Source organism: Podarcis bocagei, assembly GCF_964188305.1.
Source record: "Podarcis bocagei genome assembly, chromosome: 6".
NCBI classification, from domain to species: domain Eukaryota; kingdom Metazoa; phylum Chordata; class Lepidosauria; order Squamata; family Lacertidae; genus Podarcis; species Podarcis bocagei.
Genome location: NC_138130.1, coordinates 50,116,727 through 50,123,155, shown reverse-complemented (window position 1 = coordinate 50,123,155; position 6,429 = coordinate 50,116,727). Strand labels below are relative to the sequence as shown.

At 44.1% G+C, this 6,429-nt stretch overlaps 1 long non-coding RNA gene across 4 annotated transcripts in view; it reads right to left on the bottom strand.

Annotated features, from left to right (window-relative positions):
* Positions 1-1,177: 1,177 nt before the first annotated feature.
* Positions 1,178-6,429, bottom strand: part of LOC308588681 — a 31,876-nt gene continuing 26,624 nt past the window's right edge. For all 4 annotated transcript variants that reach the window (XR_014008863.1, XR_014008864.1, XR_014008865.1 and 1 more), the window contains one exon: positions 1,178-3,969. This is a non-coding gene — a long non-coding RNA (uncharacterized lncRNA). The remainder of the gene's footprint in view (positions 3,970-6,429) is intronic.

Below are 6,429 nucleotides of genomic sequence, written 5' to 3'. Positions count from 1 at the left end.
AGGTTCCTTTAAGGTTAAGGGATCCAAGCTCTTGTACCAACTTTGGGCTCATCCACGCTTCTGCTTGTGCCGTACCTTGTGGTTTTCCCCTTGCCCCACTCTTTTCCAAGGGAAGCAATGTCAATCCAGAGAAAACCCGAATTGCTATTTATTCTGATTGAGCACTAAAGAGTGGTTTCCCCCAGGGAAAAGCAGTAGGACAACTACTACTTCATCATCTGCTTTTCGATCTTATAAAAAGGCATGGTAGGAATTTGAAACCTTCACTTCCAGCCTCACACCCACTGCTTCAAACAAGGGTCCTGTGCTAGAGTTTGGCACTGTGTGTGCCAGGTCCACCCCCTCAGCACCAATGGAAGGGCAGGTTCTGCAATACCTTGCCCATCGTAGGTCCATGGGCAACGCAGCCAAGACCTTAACGGTCCAAGCGGCTGGTATTACTTCTTTTTCCAAATGCTTATTCTCCATCGACCCTTGCTTGGGATTCTTAGTTAAGAAGGCAATGGAAGGATGGCATAGATTGAATCCCCCAGCTCCATATAAGTGCAGACCCATGACCTTCAACATATTAAAGTAAATTTGGATATCATTGCCATTGATTTACTGGTTCTGCTTTGAGTTTAGGCTCTTCAGAGCAGCATATTCCATCGCCTTCTTTGGGGCACTTAGAGTGGGTGAATGTGTGCCTGTGCTGAATAGAACAGGTGGGGCTGGTTGGGGGTAGGGCTTCTCATTACCAATATCTCTCTTTCCCCATCCTCTGTTTACATCAATATCTGGGCTTCAAAAACGGAGTAACTAGCCAAAGGTGCTTCAGTTCACCTTCCCACATTCGAGGGTGTGGGCCCATGCCCGGTGAAGGATGTTGGGCGTTTTCTTCAGTTGTACCCCAATGTTGATGGTCCCCTCTTCATTCACAAGGATGGGTCCCCCCTGGCCAGGAATCAATTCTCTAGGGCCCTGTGTAAGGCAATTACCAGCAAGCTCAGCAGTATGCCACACATTCATTCAGAACTGGGGCAGCCAGCACAGCTTGAAGCTGGGGTGCTTCTGTAAAGGATGCTGGGGTGCTTCTGTCAAGGCCATGGGCAGGTGGCGGTCAGAGACCTACAGGAAGTATATACGTGGCCAGCATCAATAACTCACAACCTACTTTATCACAATTTCTTTGCAGGTTCTTCTAACAAGCATATCTAGATTAGCGGTCACAGTATTGTGCATTGGGCTCGGATGCACGCCATCACCACTGGCCTTGGAGCTGTGCTTGGGCTCCCATCTAACATCTTGATTTACTAGTTTGGTCGCCAGGGCATGAAGTGGCCTGCATTTATGCCATTAATCCTGTCAAGAATTGAATCACACACACACACACACACACACCCCGGATGCCTTGCTCATCCAGTTGGGGGGAAACAATTTGGGCCAATGAAAGAGCATTGTTTAACGTGAGCCATAATTGAGGACTTGCAGAAGTTGCACAACTTGTACCCCTCCATAAGCCTGGGGTGGTCCAAGATGCTTGAGAGATGACAATGGCACAACTCGGACCCAGCGGGTATTAACCAAGCTTGGAAAAAGCCTAATCGTGCAGTGAGGTGGCACATACTCCAGTGGTGGTTGGGTAGTTTGCCACCACAATATCACATTCTCAAATGAGGCATTGTTTCGGCCTGATGGCATGCATCTTTCCTTAGCAGGAAACAATATTTGGTTGAGATATACAATTGAAGGCAATAGGGCATGGATGCAGATATGAGTGGTTTGGCAGTGAGCATTTGCTCGGTGGGTAGTTGGGCATTGGGGCAATCCTTTGTTTTGGATGGAGGGGAGGTTGTACTCTCTGCCTGCCCCTCCAAACGTTGGGGTATCCCGTTAAAGGGATCCGGGGGGGGAGTGGCCTGGACCAGGACCAAAGGCACTCCCCCAGACAGTGGTCCTTGTGGGGGTCACCCTATTGGATGTAAGGAACTTCTGCCTGGATTGACCACGCGTCACTTCCGGCGGGCAGACAGAAGTATTTAGATTGCCCCATGCCCAAGCCAAGCCTCTTTCATCTGTATTCAATAAAGTTGTGGCCTGTTTTGACCCCAAACCAGTCTCTGTGGTCTCTCATTATACAGGTTGGGGTATGGGAAGTCCAATGCCCGGTCCTGCAATAAGAATTGTGGATAAGCCATAAGACTTTACATAATACTCGGATACAAGTATGGCAGTGCAAATTGTAGTTGCTGGTTCTTGTTACACAATAGGAGCATCCAACATGTTCTATGGCAACCCGGAAATGGGGGAAAGAAAGGTGTGTAGTATCAGGTTTAATAGAAATCTTAACGTAAGAATTGAACTCAGTCACAAGATTTCCCCAATGGGCCTCAAACTTGGCAAGTAGATTGGAAGATATCCAGACTATCTGAGTGCCCAGATCTTGTGGCACAGCCAAGCAGCCTGGAGGCCCACCTTTTATATCTGTAGCAAAAACCTTCCCTTGCATACACTTGTACTAGCTTATACAACAATCCAGTCATTCCTCAAGTATTTCTTTTATAACACATTAATGAGTGTGCATCTAATAGCGTGAGATTAAGAGTGTTCTGCTTTGTATACAAGGAGTCAGCACCTGTAATGGCAGGTCAAAGGGAAAAAAGGGAGGAAGTGCTTTTTGAAAGACATGGAAGACTCCAGCTGGCATTCCTGTCCTCTGTCATGTGCCCTGCAGTGCTGCTGGGATCAGGCTCCAACAGAACAGGAAGAAACAGGAAAGAGGCAGAATTGTGGGAACCAGGGTTGAAGGGGGGGGGGTGGAACCTCCCATTTCCACCCCAACTTCAGTCACTTTGTAAAGGGGAACAGGAATGCTGACTGTCCCCTCTGACCTTCCTGTAGAACAGGAAGCCTCAGTGGAGGCTTGGCAGGACTTTAATCAGCTGAAGTGGCAGCGATTGAACAGAGGCATTAGGTTGCAGTGTTGTCACCTAGGACCAGATACAATGGTACCTCCAGTTACGAACTTAATTCATTCCCGAGGTCTGTTCTTAACCCGAAACTGTTCTTAACCTGAGGTGCGCTTTTGCTTAGGGGGCCTGCCGCCATCACACCGCTGCCACGCAAATTTCACTCACATCCCAGGGCAAAGTTTGCTACCAGGAGCACCTACTTCCAGGTTAGCGGAGCTCATTACCAGAAGCATTCGTAAGGAGGATGGTACGTAACCCAAAGTTCCACTTTACTGCCTTTGCAGATGGGAACAGACCTATATGCCTTGACAGAGCCTGTGCTTATATTCCAGGTATTCTCACAAGGCAAGAGAGCCTTACAAGTAGTGCCTCATCTATAAAAGCTCGGTGGAATGGCTGAGAAACCTGTTGGGACATCTTTGTCACTTCTGTTCAGTTCTGAATTTCTTGCCCTGCTCCTAAATCATGACTCCTGAGCACTGCGTCTGCTGCGGAGCCTGTGCCGTTACTTGCCTGAATAAAGATATCTTCCTTCCTTCCAAGTGATATTCTCTGCCTGTATATGTTGCCGGGGAGCCAGGACATCACAAACCTTTGTTAATAAATGGGGGAGGGGGGGATTGGTTAGTGAGATGTGTGACCTGAGTCTAAGTAAGTATACCTAGGTTTTTCAAACATGCCTTTTATACATCTCTGGCACACTTATAATAGGGCGACTAAGAAAATCAGTGCTTTAAAAACCATCTAGTGTAGTAGGTCTGCCTTCCCTATTTTCTTGTCCATCACCTCTGGAAAAAACATGCTCAAGCCAGGAATGGGGAAGCTGCGGCCCTCTAGGTGTTGTTGGAGTCCAAGTTCCATCCTCTATGACCGTTGGATCATGCTGACTGGGGCTGATGGGGGTTGAAATTCAAAACATCTGTAGGGCACCAGGAGAAGGCTGGTTTGGTATATAACATATTGTCTTCTCTCCATGTGTCTTCAGGTACTGTTGTTATCTTGGGAACCACCCTGAGACCTGCGGATATAGGGCAGTATACAAATTTAATAAATAAAAATATAAAAATATACAGTTACTGTCTCACACTTGTGTGCATGAACAAGTTAACCTGAGCCCTGAACTCAAATTACCAGAGTGGGTGTGGCTTGGCAGGTTTGCAGTGGCCTCTCCTCCCCCCTTTCTCTTTTTCTCTTCCTGCTTCTTTCCTTGACAAAGGAGCCATGCAGCTTGGCTCCCAACTCAGCACATGCTGCAAGTGAACTGAATCTCCCCAGGAGGGGGGTTTTAAAGCCTGCATCTTTGCTAACCTGAAGATTGTGTGATTGTTTTTGTAAGGAAACCAAATACTTTTCTTTTTAAGTTATTTGGGACCTTTTTTCATCTTCACTTTACTGCCAGCATATAGAGACTTGCTTGCTGTAGCTTCTGGAAATTCTCTGAGTAAAACATACACTTCTTTGCAAAGTTAAGTGTCTGTGATTTATTCTAGCCTAAGTATTTTCACTTGTTTAAAGACAAATGAGGGCAAATGTGCTCAGAGCAATCACCATTGTGCTTAACTTTGCTACTGGAGAGTAAAAATCTCCCTTCCAAACCTCTCTTCCCAACAAGAACATCAAAAATTTAAACTCTGCGTTGAAAGAAAACCCAAGCTTTCATTGTTATTCACTGGATAAGATGGTAAAAATTGGTCCCAAATAACTTTTAAATGGAAAGACAATTAAAATTATGTCTAAGAAATGACAATGAAAGAAGGATTTAGAAGGGGAAATGGTTGGTGAGTAAAAACAGTTGCTAAAAACATTTGTGAGGAAAATACCAATCTCAAGGAACACCAAAAACACAAATACTTATGGGGTTTCTAAAAATATAAACAAATGAGCAGAGTTGTACATAAAGGGTTAAAAGTCACATTAGCATTGAAGTAAAGGGTAACTCTAGTTTTGAACAGGGCTATCCAAGTAAAGTTCTTCAGAAATTAACAGGGTTTTTTATTGCAGCTATTATACAACTGATTTTTTTTTTGCATCAAAATGTTTCCTTTACTTTGTATCAGTCTGATAAGTGATTTGTTCCACGGAGGGAAAGCCTTTTATCACCATAGTCCAGATGTATATTCTTGGCAAAGTCCACCAATTTAGAAGACTTTTTTCAGCTGAGAGTTATGTGTGTGTGTGTGTGTGTGTGTGTGTGTGTGTGTGTGTGTGTGTGTTTTAACATAGGCAGCTCAAAAACGTGTTTTCAAAAAATCTGCTTTGTTGCTTCCCCTTCACATTCTTCCTTCCATCTTCCTCTGCTTCCCCCCACCCCTTCCCCCTCTTATGGCTTCACCTATAAAGAAGCCACCAAGGGAAGCATCTAAAATATTTCTGTACCCACTCATCTCCCCTGCTACATTGAATAGATTCTTGCAATAACATTTCATGAGCATCCTGAACATCCAAGGGGGTGTATTCGAGGATGTGCAGGGAGTGAGCTGCACCTGGGCCCTAGCACCTAACAGCCCAGTCCTTCACATGTCTGCACAAATGTAGACACCAAATGTCCTCAGAAGTCCTATTGAGTTTATTGGGAATAATTCCCAGGAAACTGGGTTTAAGTCTGTAGCCCCTTTGGCTGTTAGTTTCCAGAAAATGAAAGCTGAGATTACCTGTGATCTTCTTAAGTATTTTTGGTAAGAATAAAGACAGAATATGGGACTTCATTCAGTGAAAGAGCTCTGAACCAAGGTTCTAGATGTTTGGTTTTATTTCATTTGTTTTAACAAGCATTATACAAACCCTTTTCTTCCCCATCCCAATATATTGGAGGACACACTTTCCAGCTACATTTTCCGGTGTTAAAAAGTAAAACAGATGCAAAACTAATTCCAGTGACAAATGGCAAAAAAGACCAGAAGAATAAAAAATCAGGAAGACAAATTTTTAATAAAAAATGGGGGAAATTTATAGTTTATCTTAAAAACCATTGTAAACAGTTAAAATTGTTAGTAGGATTGGAATAGCACTTGTAGTTTAATGGTGACTTTTGGATATAATGGAGATGTAAAAGATTAGGATTATTATAAAAGATGCAGGAGGAAATGATTAACAATAGGACCCTCAAAGGGGAGGAGGGAAGTCCAGGATATTCTATGGAATCTTGTCTTTATGTTGTATGTTGGATATGTGATTGTAATGTAAAACTGTAATTTGAAAAACCAAATAAATATTTTTTTAAAAAAAATCCAGTGACAAACATTGTTCTCTAGCATTCTCCACATTGACGATACTGGTTCATACATGAATTTTCCACACAAGTTGACCGCAGCATCAAGGGGTGACGTGTTTGTAAATGGGACATGGTAGATCATGGCTAGTCAATGCAGTGCTCTCCAGAAGGGCTAAAACTCCCAACATTCTGGCTGGGGCTGATGGGTGTTGCAGTGCAACATCTGGAAGGCACAATGTTGACTACCCTTGTTGCAGATCAAACAGT